Here is a 22,226-nt window from a genome sequence, read left to right on the forward strand (position 1 = left end):
CCACTACGGCACCTCTCTCTTCCTTTCTACTTTCACTCCTTCCTTTATCCCTTTCCTTACGGCGCGGTTCGGGTGTCCAACGATATATGAGACAGATACTGCGTCATTTCCTTTGCCCAAAAACCAATTTAAAAAATTTAAAAAAGCGGTAAGGTAGGTGGACGGCCGGGACGCTGACGTCATATATGCATGATTATGGAGCTGCTGCGTCATTGTGCGGACCGCAGGGTCACGATCCCCGCTGAAACGGTCACGGACGTAGGCCACTGTCGTGAACATGCGAGATAACGTAGGGCCCCGGCAGTGCTTATCTCAGAATTGCCTGCTTGCTTCTTTGTTTTTGTGGAATGGTATTGCCCTAAACACAGATGTCCCAAAGCAGTAGAGTGCCGCAGGATCTTCCTTACGTATTAGTAGTATAACATGTTTTTTTTCGGGATCCTAGGCACCTGCTTTTGCTTGTACAGGAAAGGAAACTAGACGTATTAAGCCAACCGTGGTGCATTAAAGGTTTCGGTTTATGGTTTATGTGGGTTTAACGTCCCAAAGCTGCTCAGGCTATGAATGAGGGACGTCGTAGTGAAGGACTCCGGAAATTTTACCACCCCTGGTTCTTCAATGTACATTGACATCGCACAGTACACAGGTCTCTAGCTATTCGCCTCCATATAACGCAACTACCGCGGCCGGGATCGAACCCGCGTCTTTCGGGTCAGCAGCCGAACGCGATAACCACTAAGCCACCGCGGCGGCTTGCATTGAAGGAGCTTGCGGGCTGCGTTAATTGAAAATTCAGTCGTTTCTGTTTATACGGATAATCTAAAGCCAATCTAAATCGAATGACTGAAGGAGTAAAATTTATCTTGGTCCTCAGTTAAGACTCAGTGAGTTGCGTGAACTATTTACCACTCCATGGAGTCCTCTGCAGAGGAGTCTTCTCAGCCGGTGTCCGGTGTCTTGCAGTGGTGCCGACGCTGTGCATGACACCGGCTGCCAGACGGATGCAGTCCTTTATGCCATAGGAGGAGGTAGAGGAGGAACTCTTTAATAACAATAAAAAAAATTCGAAATGTCAGCCACTAGTCTACCTGGTCAGCTACTTCGGACGAGGACGAAGCCAAATGAATACCATCGCATCTACGGTTCTTCCTAACCGCATAGCCGCGAGCATCCCAATAAAGGGGAGTATCCAACGTCTCTCCAGTAGACGTGCATTGGGAAGAAGGAAATGGGGGGGGGGGGGGGGGGGGGGGGCTAGCTGCCATAGTAAGGAAGCAGGGAGGGTGCACGTCCTCTGCTTCCCCTCCCGTCGGTGGACTCCCGCGCTGATGGTGCCAGGTACTGCAAGGCGGCACGAGCCAAGAAGGGGGTCTGTAATGAGTTCCCTTCTTCTTGCTGCTGTTTCTGCTCCGCGCGTGGCACAATGAGTTTCGCGGGCCTCGCACCCCTGCTGGCTGCGCTTCCATTAGGCGCGTCCCGAGGTGCAGCGGCCACGTCTTGCAGCGCGCTTGATGGATTGGTTCGCTGGCACGCTCCGCTGTCGCCGCCGGCTCCGCGATCATCCGCTACGAGATGCCGAGGAGAGAGAGAGAGAGAGAGAGAGAGAAGGAAGGGTAGAAGGAGAGCGGACTTGGGGCGGTGAAGACTGAGCCTGTTCCAATCAGCGTGTGGCCGTCGCCTGTGCGAGACCTTGTCGGCCGGTCGGTGCTAAGACCTCGGGACGGGCTTAGGTCGCCGTCTGATTTCGCTGCCATCTGCAGAGGCGGTGCTTTCGTTATTTGTTTTTGCTCTTTTGCATGTATTTGTGCTACTCTGGGACCCTCGCGTTGCCTGAACTATATTGATGGATTCGTTTTCGCGTATCTCTAGGTCTTGTCTGAGGGACTCGATGTGTCGGGGCGAGGTGTACTGGGCAGGCAAGCCCTTCACTTCAACATATGGCCTAAATACAAGCTTGACAATCATGTAATTAAACTTCGACCAGAACATAAGACGTTGAATAGGTCACGAATGTCACTATGTCACAAAGTACATCACTGTCACAAAGTATTAAACCCCCCACTCGATCCTCAGTTCGAGTATATATCTTGCCACACCCATTCCTGTTTTGTCAGCATGAAAGACCCAATTTCGCCCAAGCGCTTCTGCTTCTATTTGCACGACCCCTTCGTGGTATTTTTAGAACGGCGCCGACAAGGACGCTTGAACTCTTGCACTTCCTGGCATCGTGCTCGTGTCTTCGCAATTCATTCCAAACTTCCGCAGCTACTTCTCCCGTGCATTGCCTGCAAACTTTTGCCCTTCTCTTTCCATGCAGCTTTTGTGTTGTTCTTTTTGATGGCACGAAATTTCGCACGCAGGGCTCCTAAAACCTTTCGTTTCGGGCTCGCCACCTTCTTCCTTCGCTCCTCCTGCTGTTTGATCCTTCGACGGCGTACGATCTTTGAGCTGTTTATGCCGCTTCACCGAAAACGGTGCACCCTTGTGAAGGCTACAAAGTGTGCTGTAAGGGCCATTGCTTCGCACACTGGCTGTGCCAGATGTTATTTACAACTCTCAAGAAGCACATTCGTTGATCCTACAGCAAACCTAATAAACCACATTGGTCTTTCCACGTTGTATACCTAGTCAGCAGTGTCAGGGTGCGTCCGAAGAGCCTACGTGAAGCGCGCTCACAACTCACACCATGTTGGTCGCATGCCACGGTGCTCTTTACTGAAATACACCAAGCCCTAGCTAGCATCCGAAGTACTGCACGGTTTTTATCAGACGAAGTGTGCAGGCTCCGTTTCTTAATTTGTTTTTATTTCTTCCCGTCGTCCTCGTCCATCTCGCGAAGCTCGCGCGCGTGCGAGTTATTTTCCCGTCCGTCCCATGCGCTGCCCGCCACCGAGAGATGCCTGTAATCCTGCTGCTGCCGCGTGCGTCTTCTCTACGCATCCAATTTAAACCGAGGCGCGGCGTAAGGCGGCTTTTGCTGGGAGCGCTCCCCCCCTTTAAAGTAGGACAACGCCGAGCAAGCTGTGAGAGGGCTTGCAATGCGCAGGTATTTTTTTCGTGCATCCTTGCTTTTACTTTCTCGGTTCTCTTCGCTCCTGTCATTGCGACCCATGCGCAGGCTGAGTGGATTGAGGTACAAAACGGATGCATGCGCTGGTGAGCTGAGGATGCATCTGCGCAGGAGGCGTGTATGTCACACGTGCGGCACGCACTGATGTATTTATTTTTCGGTAGGACTGCGACCCAAGCTGCTGAGCTGGGACATGTTGCGTTGACATGTTGTTAACTCCCACCGTCCCTCTTTCTCCTTCCTCCGCACTGCCGCACTTCTTTTTATAGCCCATTCAGCAATTTTTTCCTCCTAAGCAGGAGGATAAAGAAAGCTAATGATGAGGATCCGACAGCCGGTCTTTTATGTATGTATACATATTTAAACTCCAGTATACACACGATGTATTTTTACGGGGATATACGAGGGACGGTCTAGCGTAAAGGGGAGTGTTTTGAGGAAGTGCCTTATTTGGCAAGGTCACGATAACCGCTGCGGTAGAGCACAAACAGGTCATAAAGAACCCGCTGTTTTATCTCTGCATTTTGTTGCTACCTTTAGCACCAGAGACAGAGCAGCTGGGGTGACGCCTCAACGGCTATACTTTGACGGCGGGTCTTAGCATTGGCACGTCTTGCTAGCGGGTGTCCTGGGCGGTTTGAGTCGCATGAATTGTGGAAAAGAAGAGAAGAGATGTGGTAACTCTAAAGGGACACTTAGTTATAAGCGGCGAATGGTCGATGCTGGCGCCGGCAGTCACTCTGACTTTGACGTACCCTGATGGACGACTGGCCCTCAGTAAGTCTTGCATCTGGGACACTAACATTTTTATCAGTTGATAGGACAGGGTTAATTGGAGATACATGGGAGAGGCCTCTGCCCTGCAGTGGGCGTAAGTCAGCCTGATGATGATGATGATGATGATTGAAAGCTGCTGTAGATTCAAACTAAGGATAGTCAATACTTCTCGCTACGAGCACAGTATTTTCGAAATGGTCTCTGCTAGCGCATCCGCGTCAGCGGATACTCATCGGCGAATACTCATACCCACATCGGCGGATACCCACATCGGCGGATACTCACATCAGAGGATCCTCACATCAGACGATACCCAGATCAGGGGATACTCACATCAAGGGATACCCACATCAGCGGTCTACACCAGCGTATCCCGACCACTGAATCCCCACCAGCGCATCCCTCCAGCGAACTCCTGCCAGCGGATCCCCACCAGCTCCAGCTCGCAAATTTTACGGTCAGAATGAGAACGCGTCTTCTTAATTTTAAATGCAGAAGTGGCAGAAATAACTCCGCCCCTGTCATTTCTTCGCTTTGGAGGAGGGCGATAAGCAACGTGTTTTCTGTGAAGCTCTCGGAGAAAGATGCGAAAAAATGCGCTAAATGTGCTGCCAAGGGACTTGTTTACAAACAAGCTGGGGGTCGATAGTCAGTGCACTGTGGGTTTTCACTCCATATAGCAGCTGGTCAAAGGATTAGTTCTAGACGTGAACGCCCGACGACTTGTAAGCTGTGACGCGGGTTCCGTTTGTCTACCCTGCAAAAATAAAAGCAACGTCTGGAAGAGCACGAGAGAGAAGACTGAGGTATTGTGACGGCGACGTGTCGCCAGTTTTGACGCTGCGGACATGTCGTCGACCGTCTTCTCTTCGGGGGTCGTGAACAAGAACGGTCGCTATTTTGTTGACAGCTAGGAAGCTGCTGGGTGCCGGTCTGTCGTCGAGGTACTGCTCGGTGTCTGGACTCGTCCGTCTGCTTGTAAACGCGAGGAGGTCATCGGCACTTGACTTGTATACAGCCTTTCGAAGGCTGTGCAAGCGAACTGTCTTTGTACAGTTTCGAGAAAATTATACACATGAAGCTGCCTGATTATTACGTAACCGATGGAGAGCTGCAAAAACTGACTTTAATCGTCCGTTTTCGTCGCGCTTGCCGCTTCGTGTGAGCCTGCATATTTAATTTTATTGCATGTATGCATGAAGGAAAAGAAGAGCAATGCGCCAAGCTCATTTGCTGATTGAGTAATGCTTTGGTTTACTGGCTGGTATGCTGGCTGATTCAGTGATAGACCGGCTGAGTGGCTGATTGAGTGATTGATTTTTCAATTAATCGATCTGTCGGCTAAGCAGTCGGTAGCTGATTATCTATTTCAGTGTCTACGACTGTCTGGTAGGCAACAAGAGACGAAAACATTGACCAAAAGGCGATATAATGCGGCGTACTCTCTCTCTGCCGTCATCCACGCGAGCCGAAGCGGCCAGACTGGCTCAACCGCCTGTCGTCGTTCTTCACCGTGTCGATCTATGTCCACTGTTGCCCGGCAAAAATGAACGAAACGGGTTTCGTAATACACGCAGCCCGTCCGGCAGCGGAAGCGCCCGTCAAGACTGTCTGGTGCCCACGGGCAGCAGTGAAGCAGGCGAGCAGCGCGCGGGGCAGCCACACGCATACATGACGGTGCGTGGCCATCGCGCGCTGCCTGCGTGGCGTGACGAGGCCGCCCGGTCAGCTGAAGCGTGCCGCTCGGTCACGGGCGAGTATCGCCGCGAAGCAACCCCCCCTCCCCTCACCCGCATCATCCACCGACCAGCCTTGGCGTGGTCGAAAAGATCGCCGGCCGAAATAGCAGGCTGCTCGGCTTTGCAGTTCCGTGGCGTGCGATGGGCGCATGTAGTGTTCCGTGCACGCTTCACATGCGCCTTAACCGTGCTACGCGGATGCACAGCGCCGATCGCCTTTCCTTCAAGTTGGGTGCAGCGCAGCCGCGCGGGAAAAAGGAACTGCGGATGCACCCTTAAAACACTGGGCGCTATACTGCTGCAGAAATATATTTCCGCTGATTGCGCTCGCGATTGGTGACGCATTACTTCTCCTTTCCTCCGCTGTTCATATTCTTACGGTCGGCACAAAAGCAGCCTATGTATTCCATATGTTAGCGCTTGGTATGCACTCTTGAAACAGATTTTGTTTATCTTTTTCCACCCAGGCAGGCCTCTTCTTCTTGAAGTTCGTTTGAATGACGCGTATAACTATCTTCCTGCAAACGCGGACATGCAGGCAGTGGGCGTTATGCATTGATACTCATGGGGCGCGCGTTGCTGTGTATGCTGACGAGACAAATGAGTGATATTCATCGTTATCCAAGTGATCCTGAACCTAGATTAGTATTCAACTGAATTCGGAAGTGCGCATGAAAAAGTGGTGCTGAGGAAAGCTGTCGTGCAAACCCTAGAATGTGTACCTGCATCCAGAGAATACTGGCCTAATTCGGCTAGCTTCACCACACTGGTGACTCTGCGCTTCAACTCAAGAAAGCGGGTATGTTTAAGAACTATACACCACTTTATAACCCACGCGGGACGGTGCCCCAAGCCACAGCGGTCGACCTTCTCTGTACAGAGGTGGGCCGGGTGTTGTGGCAGCTTCGATGGCAGTGCATGGAATTAACGTGCGTTGCGAGGCGGACCTTGCGTACCGGCTCGGTTGAGAGATTATGGGTGTGGTCCGCCGCGATCGCTTCTTTGTTGCATATTTTCTCCGCTCGCGGCGCTGTAGAAAGTTTGTCGCTATTCTCTTCCGGCTCTTCCCTTTACGGTAAATGAGCTTGGTCGCAGCAGCTGCTGTCGGGAAGCAGAAGAACGTGCTTTCTTTAATGCATTGCTTTATATGTATAAAATCGAACCCTTTTACAACGAAGCTGTTTATAACGAAATATTAAATATAACGAAGGAATGACGATTCTTCTTGGAAGCTCGGTCAACACGGGCTATAACGAAGCTACGGCTGTAACGAAGTAATCGCCGGGACCCTTGAACTTCGTTATAACGAGATTCAACTGTAGTTGCGTTCTAACTTTCCCTTGTCTGACTTCCCGCGACCGCTCATTTTCGTCCGTTCACCTGCACAGCTGCACCTGTGCCATGATCTTCCGCCCCCTGCTCTGCACCTGTGCTGCTTATCCTGTGAACCTGTGCAGACGCTGAACGACGTGATATCGGCCGACGCCCCTTGTACAGCCGGTGCTTTAATATGCACAGGCTTCAGTCTGATCCCACCTCATCAATACAGGCCTGAGCCCACCTCGAAACGAGCCCACTTGTATTTATTTACAAGCGTAGCCGCCACGAATACAAGGGCATCTATGGAAGCTCCCTTAAAGGGACACTGAGGCCAACTTTAATCGATTATTTTTCTGAGTAAAAAAAAAATGATTCTCTGGCTCTTTCCGGGGGTTTTAACTTTTTCCGACATCAAAAGATCCATATATGGCAGAGAAAATTGAATTTAAGAACTTCTCACCACTCGATGCGGACGGGTTGATGCCGTTTTCAAGCGAATTGCGTTGAAGCGTAGCCTCCGGGATCACTCGTTTTCGACACTTGCTGTTTACTTAATACATCGGCCGGTGATGGCAGCACCTGTATTTTTTTCTAGCTTATAAAGCTCTGTTTTCGGTGGGTGTGGTCTATTTGTCGTTAGAATACCGTAGTGTGCCGATACAGCGCAACTTTACGGGCCCTGAGTGCCTCTTTAAGAGAGGCAGAACGAGAAGGTATCGACTGCTTAATGGATTGCATTACTCCATGCATTTAAAGCATACAGGTAATCCAGCCCGAACGCGGTTTAACCTGCAAGCTCCTTCGTTACGTCCGAGTCATTAAATATTCAGACTCCGCGATGAATCGTGCGCTAAAAGCACGTACGCGGACCTGGGATAGCGACATCGGAGGGCGAGCCTGTTCCTTTGATTTAGCTGTTGTTTTATGAATTTCTTCAACCGAGCGCTTCTGCCATGCCAACGATATCTCTGCTGTAGGTTTGTTATCGCGCGCTCCTGTCGTCTCGGTGCGGCCTTCGGGGATATATTTGGCGAGGGCCAGTGCTTGTCTATCGTCCGCTTAATTTATAATGTGTGGTCCTTTCCCGTCCACTAACCGTTCTTTTCAGACGACGCAGGCAGTCATAGATGCTAAGATATCTCAACGTTTGGAAATGCAGTACACGAAAACGGCATCGCAGAGAGTTGGCTTTTTCTTGTTTTTATATACGAGATGCTCCAGCTAGATGTAACCACATTAAAAAATAAAAATGAGTGTCGTAGGCGAGTGAAAACAACCCAGTGCTGTTAAGAGTGATGTGGCATCTATAGTGCGCAGTATTTTTTGTTCTGCTTAGTTAATTAGTTCCGGCTAACTCGCTAACTTTTTAAATATTGGCCTTGGGAAAAAATTGTTAATTCGAAAGTTGTAGACTACCTTGAAATACAGCCGGCTGAAATTTTTGCAGAAAGGTACCGTTTACGCAGCATTTTTTTTTACCAACATTAAAAAAAGCGGGCGAAATTTAAAATCTACCACTTTACAGTGCTGCTACTTGAGTGCCCCAAGACGCACCGCCGGCAAAAAAAAAAAAAAATTCCGCACATATCTGCAACGCTGTCACCTACAGGGTTTCGCGTTTGCACTGGGTGCGAGATATGAGATGAGCGGATTTTTCTCCTCTTGGGCTGTTGGCTGGAGCACCTGATAGCAGCTACGGCTAGATGAAGAATTTTCTATTTGTCTTTGTAAACAAATGAGTACACCAAAAACAGTAAAAGTGAGCGTTGTCCAGAAGGTCAGTAACCAAGAATTGATTCAGCTCACGCTCGCGCTTTCATCTATTACCAAGGTTTCTTTCACGCTTGACTGCAAAGGACCCATGGTGTCCAATTGGGATGTCGTGTGGAGTTGCGATGTGAAAGAACCCATCATCCGGGGAGGTGGGCAGCGAAGCATTGCGAATATCGGGGCAAACTAGGAACCTTGATATCGTTTTCAGGAATTCTAACCTCGACGAACGCTGAAAGAGACAATTAACTTTTCTCTATTCTTGCTGATGTGTCCCCCGCATACTGGTCCACCGGCTCGGTAAAAGAACATAATCGTCTCGTGGATTCCTCTTTCCTTACGCCACTTCATTTTTCTTCCATTATTGTGTGCATCGGCTTTTCGTGACTCACAAGCCCGTTCACTGTGTACATCGACAGGAAAGTGACCCCGGAGTCCTTGGCAAGTATCTAGAGAACAACACAATGGCTTGCACCTTGTTCTTTTTTGAAGAAGAAGAAGAAGAAGACTACAAGAAAGGCGGAGGCCGACGAGCGAGCAGCTGGACATTGATGGCTGCCGGGCTGCCAGGCAAAAAACGAAGACTTTGAGCGTTGGGTCAGGGCTGCCGGTGCGATGGCGCTGCATATTAATCGCGGTCCTAACATGGTGTATAGTTCGGGCATGAATATTCACGCGGGCTACGCTCTATGCTAGCAGCAACGGTTGCAGCCCTCGCGAAGTTCATCGCGCGGTGCAGAACTTGTTGAAGCTTACAGAACCGAAGAAAGAACCAAACAAAACAAGTTCTAGCTAGAAATGGAAGGAGGTGCAGTGAAACGATCAATATTGAGCAGAAATTCTAAACTTTGATGATCGACACAATAATGCATTAGCGCTCGCCCTCACACGAGACATTACCTGCCTTATATGTTGCTCATTATTTTCATGCGCAATACAGAAATGACAGGTTGTACTGTAAAAAATTTTAAAAATCAGCTAATTTTAATTCTCAATCATTAAACCACTTTTTCGGACACTTCGCCCATGAGCAGCAATGGCACGTCTGTGTTGAACGTCTCTGCCTTTGTACAGCACAAAAACGTTCTTTTAACACATAATAGCCTTGTAGCAGGTAGTGGGAGCTGATCCGGATCATGAGAGGGAAATAACTAGAAGGATAAGGATGGGGTGGAGCGCATATGTCAGGTTCTCTTAGATCATGAATAGCAGGTTACCAATATCCCTCAAGAGAAAAGTGTACAACAGCTGTATCTTACCGGTACTCACCTACGGGGCAGAAACATAGAAGCTAACTAAAAGGGTTCAGCTTAAGTTAAGGACAACGCAGCGAGCCATGGAAATAAAAATGATAGGTGTAACGTTAAGAGACCGGAAGCGGGCAGGGTGGGTGAGGGAACAAACGCGTGTTAATGACATCCTAGTCGAAATCAAGAGGAAGAAATGTGCTTGGGCAGGGCATGTACGGCGAAGGCAATACAACAGATGGTCCATAAGGCTAACGGAGTGGATTCCAAGAGAAGGCACGCGTAGCAGGGGTCGGCATAAGGTTAGGTGGGCGGATGAGATTAGAAAGTTTGCAGGCATAGGGTGGGCGCAGCCGGCAAAGGACAGGGTTATTTGGAGAGACATGGGAGACGCCTTTGCCCTGCAGTGGGTGTAGTCAGGCTGATGATGATGATGATGATGAGCCTTGGAGCAGTATGTTGTTGTTGCTGTTGGTGTGGGTAATGCTTCACAGAACGCTATCAATAAGACGTTCTATCAGTGCGTGTTTTCATTTGTGGCTTCAATATGTACTTTTCGAACTTCCCTTACAAAAATGTTATATAGACTCTCCTATAGACTTCCGATATACTCTATTTCCTTCCTATAGATATTTCCTTTTGTCGATTCATAATCTATAGACTGTCTATAGACAAAAGTCTACTAAAAGTGTATGGCTGAAAATGTATAGATTGCCTTTACACTGTCTATAGAGCTTGTATTGTCTAGAGACCAGTATATAGAATTTGTCTATAGAAAGTATATGATCTTTATAGACGAAAGCTTATGGAAAGTCTGTAGACTGTCTAAAGACATTTTTGTAAGGGTTATGGGCTTGTTAAGCCCCGCTATGAATTGCTAGCTTCGAATAAGGTTTAAAAATCACCAACATTTAGCTGAAAACACCCCTCGAGAAGTACAAGACATGCGCTAGTTTCCGTGCAGTGCACTGCAGCGCTGCGCGCTGACAAAGTGCAGTTCCTTGAAGGCGCACTTCCGGGTAGAAATTGAACTTAACCCGATTTTTAGGTGGGAGAATCTGGTAAATTACCTGGAAACGCAGGGCCCTATGAATGTATTGGTGTCTGCCTAGTTTGTTCACGAGAAATGCTTCAGTTCTTATACTTCGTCAACCTCCCCCACTCCCCCTTCCCGTGCACACCTTTATGGCGTCCGCCTCATCTCGTTCTAAACATTCCCACATACTCACCTGTAACTGAAAACACTCAGGTACGGTCATGTGTTATTGAGATCAATATATTCATTCAAGGTAAGAACGAATGTTCGCACTAGCCCTATCAGCAGCCGCACTTCACTGGTCGTTAATGGTCGTCTCTGTTTTCTTTTTGCAGGCAGCCTCCATCACTACCAGCGGTAAGTGAACATTTATTTATTGAAGCGTTTTATTGGAATGATATCCGCACCACTGGCGCGGACCGAGGGCTGTTCAAAATAGAGAAAACTGCACAGCCATGAGCGCAGTGAAGGATGCGCGGCTCACATTCAAAAGCCAACCACGTGTACCCCATATTTTCTGCCTATTTAAAGACTCGGAAGAGAATTGGAAGGATTCCGGGGACCTTTTACTAGCTCTTTCCATATTTTTTGAATTCTAGTGGCCCGTGCTTGTGGCCTCGGCGCACAGGTGTATAAGGTCTAAACTGATTGCTCATTTCCGTCCAACCCCATCGATCATCGCATGCCCTTGAACTGCTGCATGTGTGTGAGCGTGTGTGGGCGACTTATTGAGGACACTAAGCAGACTCCATTTACACTGGGGAACTTCCACTGCTCAGCAGAAAAAAAGTAGTGAACTGTCAATTTGCTTTTCTCAGAGAACCGCCGTTATTGTCTTAGTTCGCTGGAGTTCGTCGCTCCCCTCCCCCCTTGCAAAGATCTATTTGGGTAGACCACAGACAGTCTATGAACAGTCTACTAGAGAATCTACAGTCTACAGAGGCTACAAACAGTCTGCAGTCTGCAGTTTGCAGTCTACAGTCCACAGACAGTCCACAGACAGTCCGCAGACAGTCCACAGGCGGTCTGCAGACAGTCCGCAGGAAGTCTGCAGACAGCATACAGGCAGTATTCGCGTTCCTGCAGAAGTTTTCAGAACAAGGACACAGCGATTTCCTGTGTGAGCTGGAGCACAGTGCATCCTTGAATGCCGTGGTGTGCATTTTAGGTAGAGAGGAAATTAAGCTCCTTCGTAGCTTCACTGTTCCGAAGACTTTTGTTGCCGCCTGGCTGTACAGGCACTCTGCATTCAATCTGTTTAAATTTTCGGGAGGGAGTGCGCACGGCTACGTCGTCTTGATGATTAACTCCGCGAGGTCGGTGCTCAATAAAAGAATACTTGGCCTCCACCGGTAGAGCCGTGGGCGAAGCAAAGAAAGCGACAAGACAGAAGCGGGTTTGCAAATGCCCCAGGAGGGAAACCAGTCCCGCGTCGCGCCAGCGAAGCCGGACTGCTGAAGCCTCCCTCGCACGCCGCGGGGATTGGCCGAGGCTCCTTTTTATGGATCATTTGCTATTCCTCCTCATTCAGACCGTGACCGGAGTCGGAAAAAAAGAAGTCCCTCGCAGGGCCGCTGGCTGCGGCAGTGGTATGTAGGAGCGATATACGCCTACCAGCCAAGCGGCCTCCTCTTGCGCGGCGCGGAACGGTAGACACTGCCTCCGCAAGTCGTGCTCGAGAAAGCAAAACAGAGAAGATGAACGCGAGGCCGTTCGGATCCGCGCGCTCATGCATACCGCATGCAGTGCGCGGTCTGGAGAAAAAAAAAAAAGGACTGAAACTTTCGTGGGCGTTTCCTTTCGTCGTTTATTTTTTAGTGCGCTCGTATTACCTCATTGCAGACGAGACTGCAATTGCTAGGCCTTTCCTCGGAGAATTTTTCCTCCATTTTGAGTTACGCGTTTCTGGTTTGCTTTCTGTTTATTTCTGTAGGTCGCACAGTGGTGCGCCCTCAGTGATTGAACTTCGTGGTTGTACGTGCCGGGGCGCAATCAATATTTGTGCTGTTGGAGTCGAGAAGCAAACGCTAGGCGTGAAGCCGGGCTAACGCCCGTGGTGTCGTGAGAAAGAGGATATTAACGGCGGAGGCCGTTATTGCGCTGGGTTTCCAACGAATGAGCGGTTTCCTGCGGTGAATGCGTCCAGCCTCGTAGAAGCCATGCAATGCAGGGGCATTGGACGGTGTTGAGGAAAGAGCAGAGTGGACACGGGTGGTTGCTGGCTTTTTCGCAGACGAGACGCTTGAGTTTGAGCAATAGGCAGGCGATGCGCTGTTGACTTCGCACGACACGCCCTCTGTGTATTTTGTTGCAGGTGGCTTGGCAAATTTCGATTAGCTGCGTCAGCCTAAAGGCGCGACAACCAATTCTGTGGGCGATAGCTTTTATATTGTGGATATTTGTTAAGAACTTAGTACGGTGACGGTGCGGCCGTGAGGTCGTGTAGTCGGGTACCACTAGCCGCGCAGACGGCATGGTGGAGGTTTGGCAAAGTTTTCTTGTCTATATTGTTGTAGATCCATCTTGCTGTAGACTCGTTTCGCGGCAGCTGTGGTTCATCTTGCTGCATGGCTTGAATTGCGCATGCACAACGCGCAAAACAGTCGATATATAGTCGGATACAACTCAAAGCCCGGAAGCGGCTTTTCCCCGTCAATGCGTTGTCACGCTAGCCGGGTGAGGAGAATCGGCCGACGCCATTGGCTGGGTGGGCGTCCTTAGACGAGAAAAAATCGCTTCGTTCTTGAGTTGTATCCTAGTATAGTTACGCCTGGAGAGGTCCAAAAGCAAGTTTATTCCACTAACTTGGATAGCATTTCCAGGCCCCCTGTCGGAATTGCATGGCGATAGTTTCAGGTTGTAGGACGAAACCAAGGCGCAACATTGCGACCATTAATCTTAAGGCATTCGTCTGCTGAACTCTAGGTGACCGCGGGTTTGACGCTGGCCACGGCAGCCGTAGTTTGATGGACTCGAGATGCAAAAACGCTGCTGTACTGAAGGGCGGTCGAAACTAATCTGGCCCGCGAACATAGATTACACATTAACACTTATCTTAAGCTAGATGGATAGAGCAGATGCATGGAGTCATGTACGAATTTGCATTCGAACGTTTCATCACTAGGAGCACTCATGTGTGGCTTTTCAGAGGCACTCCAAACGATTCGGGTTTCGTCAGGGGAATGACGTTGCGTGTTTACGCAAAGCTGCTCTCGCGAAAAACTTCCGCGCCCAGGTTTGTTGCGACTGTTGGGATTCAGGTAGCGTGACTGGGCCGGAGAAGAGACGACGACGATCGGAGGAAGAAAACTGGGAAAACTTTATACAAAGACTATTTACATAATGTACAAGTAAGGGCAACTGAGAGTGCATCTCAGTAAAGGGAGCTTCTTAGCGGTCGGGGGTCTCTCCCAGCAAAGCGTATCTCTCAAGAAGGGGGCTCATTCACCTTCGCGGTGGTTTTCAGGGAATCCTCCTCATGTCCAATTTCGCCGAACTTAACAGCAGGAAGGTAGCGCGAGCACAACAGACTAAGGAAAGCCTAATACTGAGGAAGTGTGGTACGCCTTTTTTTTCTGCAAATTTTACACAGAGATGTCTACAATGCATTCAGTCAACGTGACCAGCAAGGCAACATCAATGTCAGATCCCCAGACATACCAAAAAGCGCTCATGCAAGCGATACCCACGCTCCAAACCTATATGGCAGGCCTAAGCATGGCCACAGGACCACGTGCTCTCAACGAAAGCAAGGAGATGGAGAGTACATAGGTACGCGTTTGTTCTGACCGCACGGGCTACCACTACAGTAGCGGCTTCGCAATGGGCGTGCTTCTGGGATACATTTTATTTGTTACATGTCTATCTGTGAAGCCTTTACGCACAGTGGTTCCTACAAGGTTCGAGCGCCGTTAACTCCGGAAACATTGTCAGCGACGCAGGCAGCAAACCCCCAAGTTTCATTTGGCTAATTTACCCGGTAACCCATCGATATAGCATGCCTCTCGCATGACGCTAAACTCGAAGCCAACCCAGCACGACACGGTCTGCACCGTGTCGGACTATTTCCCTCGTTTCTAGCGGCAGTTCTTCTCCAGTACTGTGGAAGAAGGGTCGATGGTGTCCCTTCCCGGCCGCCAAAGTGTGTCTTTGTCGTGCCAGGGTCGGGGCTTCCGTCGACCGCGGTTCGACTTGTTTACCACGTGTGCTTCGTGGAAAGGCAGAGTGAAGAGGGTGAAAGTGTAGCGAGGGAAGGGGGAGAGAGCGCCTTCCGCGGTCGTCGGTGACTGCGTCGACTGGCGTCGTCGCCCTGAGGCCCGGTCACCTTTGTTGTGGTTCCGTCGCCATGACCACGGTCAGCGGCGAGGGCGGTGGCGTGTGATGGTGAAGGACGCGCCGTGATCGGGATCGCCCCGGCAGCACCGGCGGCGAACTGGCCTTCGCCTCGCCCGCGACGTCCATTGATCACCGGCCGACCCCAGCGGCTGCAGATTAGAGCGGCGACCGAGCGAACGCATACATGCATCGCCTGATCGCGTCTCCCAGGGAAGGGGGAGGGGGGGGGGGTGGCACGAGCGGGCATTCCAGGAAGCCCGGCTCTAGAGCTGTGTTTACCCAACCGCGCACGAAGGCTTATGCCCGTAGGCGGGGGCAAATTGTCGTCGTCGCGAGCCAGTCGGTTTAATTAGCCGAGGAAGCGGTTGAGCCGAAGGGGTTCGTCGAATATCGGTCGATAGAAAAAAAAAATTATCCCTTACGTTTGCTGCTTGATATTTTGCGCATGTGTAGCGGATACTAATTGTGGCAAACAGCGCATAGTCTAATATTATCAGTATGAAGAGAGATGCTGCATCTACATGTTGGTCATTTCTGATCCATTTGTAATGAACGGAGTTATTTGTGCATTCCGCACTTGGCTCCTACCGGGCAGAAGCCAGGGGAATCAGGCGTGCGGTATGCGTGCATATTTGATCGGAGTTGGGGGAGGTGAGGTTGCGAATAGGCCACGGTGAATCGAGCACCGGCGAGAAAGCACTTTACCTAAAATGGACCGGCTCTCCATCATGAAGGATGCATAAGCCCCCGGGGGTCAGGCAATGCACTTATCTTCTCCCGGAATCACGAACGGAACGGATGGCGTCGGGGCATGGGCCAGCGGCTTACATCGGAGCCGCGCGTGGGCTCGTTGCGGTTTTCCACATAGAGAGCACGAGCTGTGTACTCAGCGGAGCTCTTCGAGCAGCGGGGATGCGTCGCGAGCCGCTGAACGAGCTCAAGGGGAGAAACACTGCACATGAAGGTCGCGTGTGACATGGGCCTCGGCGGCATTGATCCTTCTGTCTTTGTGTGGTGCAGTGCGTTTTTTTTTTCTCCCAAAACCACTTTGATTTTTGTCGCCATAAGGTGACTCAGACACCTATGCGATGTAGTCGCGTGCTGATGGACAAGAAAACGAAAGAATAAAAAATGCACAGGTAATCATACGATATGCGATCCATAAAATCGGCGTTAGAAGTATTGGTTTTGCATTTCACTTTTACATTGATCGCATTTTCATTTCGTGTTTGATTTCCATTTTGCCGTCGTTTTTTGGTTCCACTGAATGCTGCATAGGTTTCTAGTCGGGGAAGGGGGTGGGGGGGGGGGGGATCAGGAGGATGGAGGCTTTCTGAAGGGCGGATATTTGCGCGCGCCCACACAAACGCACATGCGCACCCACGCACGCACGCGGATTTTCGCCGAAATAGTAATATGTTTCTAACGCAGTAAAAAAAAAAAAAAAGAGTGAGTGACCGCATCAGAAAACGCCGATCGGTCGTCGGATAACCATGGCGGCATAAACCGGATGCCGGGCTGTGTTACACTATACGGCTTTCCTGTGGCCATGCTTGGGAGTCCTATCGGTTTGGAGCGCGGGCATCGCCTGCATTATGAGAGCTTTTACTTTGGTATACCCGGGGATTTTACATCGATGTTGCTTTTCTGGTTTGGTTTGGTTTATGGGGGTTTAACGTTCCAAAGCGACTCAGGCTATGAGAGACGCCGTAGTGAAGGGCTCCTGAAATTTCGACCACCTGGGGTTCTTTAACGTGCACTTTAATCGCACAGTAAACGGGCCTCTAGAATTTCGCCTCCATCGAAATTCGACCACCGCGGCTGGGATCGAGCCCGCGTCTTTCGGCCCGGCAGCCGAGCGCCGTAACCACTCAGCTACCGCGGCGGCTAATCTTGCTTTTCTGATTACGTCGACTGAATATATATATATATATATATATATATATATATATATATATATATATATATATATATATATATATATATATATATATATATATATATATATATATATATATATATATATATATATATATATATCCCAGGCAAGGCGACTAGTCAATGTGGTCAATGTATAGACTGAGTATTAGAAGCTGTTACCCCTTAGTAATCTCATAACTGAGGCGCTCAAGTGGAAATGGATTCCTTGTTATCCCGTTGTGTCTTCAGCGAAAAGCAAATCACCGTCTGTACTAGTCGGTGATTTAACGGCATACCGTCTGGTCAGGAATCATGGTTCATGAAGTTCACTGGTCACTAGCCATGGCGAAAAGAAAGTGGTGTGGTTTCAATGTAGTTAGTTAAACCGAGTAGACGTGAGAAAGCATGTTTTTAGCCTGGTTGGCTCATGGTTTTGGTTTGCTGTGTCGTCGGCACGTCTGGCGACGATATTAGTCCGATAGCAGTAGTAGTTGATAAATAGGACGACGTGCAGTGCACAGCGCGTGATTGTGTTGTAGTTTAACACGAGGCATGATCGGCTGCGCTGATAGCATATAGGGCTACCGTGCACAGGCCAGAAAGGCTATCTGTTCGCATCGCCGCGTGTTCGAAACCAAGTGGCGGCAATATTTATTTGTTTCATTTATATGGTGCAAACCCATATACATCACAAGATCCTGCTCGGGGTTTACCCGTCGGAATGGCGCTTTCACACGAAAGAATGACATTTTGGGAACGCTACGGCTCCCTTGTTCACAATGAGGCAACCGGTGGACTTACCCGGGTTTTTGTAGCACTCAGAAGCGTTTCTAGTGATTTAGCAACTATAGAATGCAAGGTGACACCGTTACCGTTGAGTGTGTTAGGCGTGGCCTGTCTGGGTGGTGAGTGAATCGAAGTTTTGTTGGACTGATACGTTCTTTCCCGCTGTCTGTATCTTCGGTTCTTCCCAGTCAATCTTGTGTCCACTGTTCTTGGCATGCGCGGCTATTGCGTTCGCTGTTGCTTTTTCGTTTCCCACATCGTTCCGGTGTCCTGCCAGGCGTCTCGTGGAGTCTTTTGTTTCGCCTATGTACATTGCTCAACAACGAGCGCGCAGTCAATTTCGTAAACGACGCCAGGAAACTTGCCACGAGGGAGCTTCCACTAACGAGCTCGGCACGTGTCAGTGCTTGCGGAAAATACGCGCAAGCGCATCGCTGATTCCTACTACATACGGGGCAGGGGTTCTTTTCATTTTCGTTTATTTAATTGCTTCTCCTTTCCTTACAAACAAGCAGGGTAGCCGCCGCGGTGGCTTAGTGGTGTTATGGTGGTTAATGCGTACGGTTATGGTTTCGCGATCTCGGCCGCGGCGGTCGCATCTCGATGGATGCGAAATGCAGAGAGGACCGTGTACTGTACGATGTGGGTGCTCGTTAAAGAACCACAGGTGGTAGAAATTATCCAGAACCTTTCACTACTGCATCCCTCATAGCCTGAGTCGCTTTGGGACGTTTAACACTATAAACCACAGACTATTGAAGCAGACTGTTTAGGTGGTACCATTATTCTTTCAGTGTTCCAGATGAACGAAAGGGGGTAGCCGTTTCTCTGCCAGTAAAATTCTGTTCTTTTTATGTCGTCGTTGAGGACTGCTGTACAAAAGGAGAAGGTTCTGTACCACGATCTTCCGCTTCCGCTTGGCCGACTGTACATTCGCGAACAACGAAACGCCGTCAAAAATGCAGGCGCATACGTATTTTCCATTGCTGTCCAAGAAAAGCGCGGTAACTGTCTCACTCTCGGTGGACACTCTAACCACGCCACGATAGCGGGGACGAAGGAAGGAGCGAAAGAACGAAGAGAGAAAAAGGCGTCCTTGCGGAGGGTGTTGGATTAATTTCGGCCAGCTCTGACCTCGCACAGCACGCTGGTACCTTTTGCATTTAGCCTCCGTCGAAAGACGGGATTCGATCGTCAGTTTCGATGAAGGCCGGGATCGCCTCTTCTTCGCTCATCAGCCGAACGCCGTAACCACTGGGCCACCTCGGCGGGCCACCTTCATTTCGCCGGAAAAGGTGCATGCGCCACCTTGCGGGGAGTGCATGCAGTGTATGCACGTAACAAACGCACGCTTCCCTTGCACGAGAGCGTAGCTAACTGCTGCGGCAACTTCGAAGATCGTCGACACCGGCGGTATTATTTCTTGGAAAAAATCTCGTTACGGGGTTAGAGTACTTAAACGTAACGAGGTGTCCACCCCTTTTCGCAGGCGAAGTGGCTCGGAAGTGTTCATATGCGTGCAGTGGAACCGCTTTGAGAGTGGGGGCGAGGCAGTCCTCTCTCTTGCGCATCGCGTTGTGCGTCGGGTCGGGTCGGGCGACGATGGCGAGCATCATCTTTCTTCAATGACCTCCCGGCCCCGGCCGACGGCTCGAAATGAGATTTCGCTTCCTGAACCCTGGGGATGAAATGAAAGGGAGAGGGGGGGGGGGGGAGGGGACGAGTAAGTGGGGTTAGTGAGCGTCCGGACAGCCGTCGCTGCCCCCCGCTAAGAATGGCGACGTGTATTATATTATGAGCGCCGCCAGGCGCCGAGTCATTTGGGAGTGGGGTGAGGAAAAGTTTGTCACTCGGAAGTTTCTTGGGAGTTTGTCGTACTGAAGTTTTTTTTTTTACTGAAGATGTTGTTTAAGACATCGTTCTGTGTTCGCAGTTCACATAGTTACTGACGTACAGCTTCTCCTAACACGGCGCCTCATTTCGGATTTTCCTAGTTAGGGGAGGGAAGGACTGTTGGAAGTTAGTCGGCCGAGATGATGCTATGTTCAATTGTGTTTTTTTTTCAGTTAACGCAGTTTCTGACCATTTTCCCGATATGAGGATTCTGTTTGAACATTTATATTCGCTATCATTTTGCGGCTTGCTAGTGCCGATAACGCTGACCGTTCTTGTTTCCCTGTCGCTTTTAACGTTTTTACTTGAGAGTGGCAGTTTGCAAAACTGTCCAGTTTAGTTAAAGAACGCATGAAGAGCATCATATTGTCTCGCTAAGCTACTGAGGAACACGATGCGCACACATCGTACCATAAAGGCCACAGTAACGGAATTTGGTGCTTTGACTAGTCTGCTGTGAGGCTAGCAGTCTTTTTTCTTCTTGTTTTATTTTTGACCTATTCCAGCGCGCTTTGCAAATGCAACGTGTTCACTTTGTTTTCAAGAACAATCTGCAGCTCCGAGTCTCATAACTTCATCGGGGACATTGTTCGTCACATTTTATGAGCATGTGCGAACTGCGGGAACCAGGGCGCTCTTAAAACTCGCAATATACAGGCATGGCCTCGGCTTCCATGCGTGCCAGTTAACACCGCTTCTAAACAGACCGCGGAGAGTCGGCGTTTTTTTTTTTTCCTCGTTGCATCGGAAGCTCAGTGTCATAACCGACGTGCTACTTTTTCAGAACGAAATTTAACAGTGTAGGACATGGCAGTTATTCTGACGATAGCATGTTAACCCAAAATTAGGCCATCTGCAATGCTCCTATAGACTTGCTGCGAGCGTGGACCAGAAAACGGGGTAAATAAAAAGAAATAAAACGGAGCTGTCGCATGTCACTCCGGCACGGAGCGCCGGGGCGTCGGAAACAGCTGCGCTTTTTGGGGCAGGAGCAGTCGCATGCCGGCGCTGTATATGCACTACGTGTTCGGGTATCGAGGCACCCTGTGTACGTGCTCCGAATATAGGCGGACGCGAATTCCATTCGCGAACCGGGGAGATCAAAACATCGCAGCGACGGGGCGGTGAGTTCGTTTGTTCGTCTATTCAGAGTTAGTCACGAAACGCCAGCGAAGGTGCATGCATATATAGGCTATAGGAGTTTCCTCGCCAAAGCGCAGCCAGCGTCATCCGACCGCTATGTATCTTCGAATCGGACATAGAGTGAGTACTGATTGTTGAGGAGAGGAAAATGGCGCAGTATCTGTCTCACATATCTGCGGACACCCGAACCGCGCCATAAGGGAAGGGATAAAGGAAGGAGTGAAAGAAGAAAGGAAGAAAGAGGTGCCGTTGTGGAGGACTCCGGAACAATTTCGACCACCTGGGGATCTTTAATGTGCGCTGGTTTAATAATTGTTTTTTCTTTGGGGGGGGGGGGGAGGAAATGGCGCAGTATCTGTCTCATATATCGTTGGACACCCGAACCGCGCCGTAAGGGATGGGATAAAGCAGGGAGTGAAAGGAAAAAGGAAGAGGGGCCGTATTGGAGGTCTCTGGCATAATTTCGACCATTTGGTGATCTTTAATGTGCACTGACATCGCGCAGCACACGGGCGCCTTTTTGCGCTTCGCCTCCATCGAAACGAGGCCGCCGCGGTCGGGTTCGAACCCAGGAACTCCGGCTCAGTAGCCGAGCGCCGCAACCACTAAGCCAACGCGGCGGGTTCAGTGAGTACTGAACATTAATAAAATTGGTCTTGAGGAATCGAAAGAAGCATTAACTGTCTCGCTTCTCGGTGGGCGCCTTGCTCAACCGCGGGTGAGAGCAGTCGTGGTAGTGGAGTCCACAGGATTAATTTCGACCACCTGGGGTTCTTTAAAGGGCAACTACGGCGTTTTTTTTTTCTGTCTCCACAGATTTTACTCAATCTTTCACAGCATGTTCTACGCATTTTTCTGGTCATTTTGTGCCACGCTTCGTATCCGGACGGCAATTTGTTGCCGCGCAAATGAACTTTAAATTCCTCATTTTGTGGCCTCATTCGAGGCGATTTCTGCGGGCAGCCTCGCGTGTGTGACTTCATGCAATACTTTATATTTTGAGCTAGATGGTTCTAACGATACATATTGCACAACTGTGAACTGGCGAATTAAACTGCGAACAATAAAATGCAAATAAAATAAAGTTGGTAGTTGGCGCCTAGTCCTGTCTCTGTGTCTTCGTCCTCGTGTCTTCGCGCCAGTTCGCATTTGTGTAAACTGTGTGACTTCACTTTTCACGCTTTTTGATA

The 22,226-nt window shown here is 49.8% G+C and overlaps 1 protein-coding gene across 1 annotated transcript in view; it reads left to right on the plus strand.

Moving 5' to 3' along the window:
* Positions 1–22,226, plus strand: part of bdg (sodium-dependent transporter bedraggled) — a 173,181-nt gene that overhangs the window by 67,597 nt on the left and 83,358 nt on the right. The window contains exon 2 of the mRNA XM_077632189.1: positions 11,295–11,316. The gene's annotated coding sequence lies outside the window, so the exon portion shown is untranslated. The remainder of the gene's footprint in view (positions 1–11,294; positions 11,317–22,226) is intronic.

The sequence above is a fragment of the Amblyomma americanum genome, chromosome 7 (genome assembly GCF_052857255.1).
Source record: "Amblyomma americanum isolate KBUSLIRL-KWMA chromosome 7, ASM5285725v1, whole genome shotgun sequence".
In the NCBI taxonomy this organism is placed as follows: domain Eukaryota; kingdom Metazoa; phylum Arthropoda; class Arachnida; order Ixodida; family Ixodidae; genus Amblyomma; species Amblyomma americanum.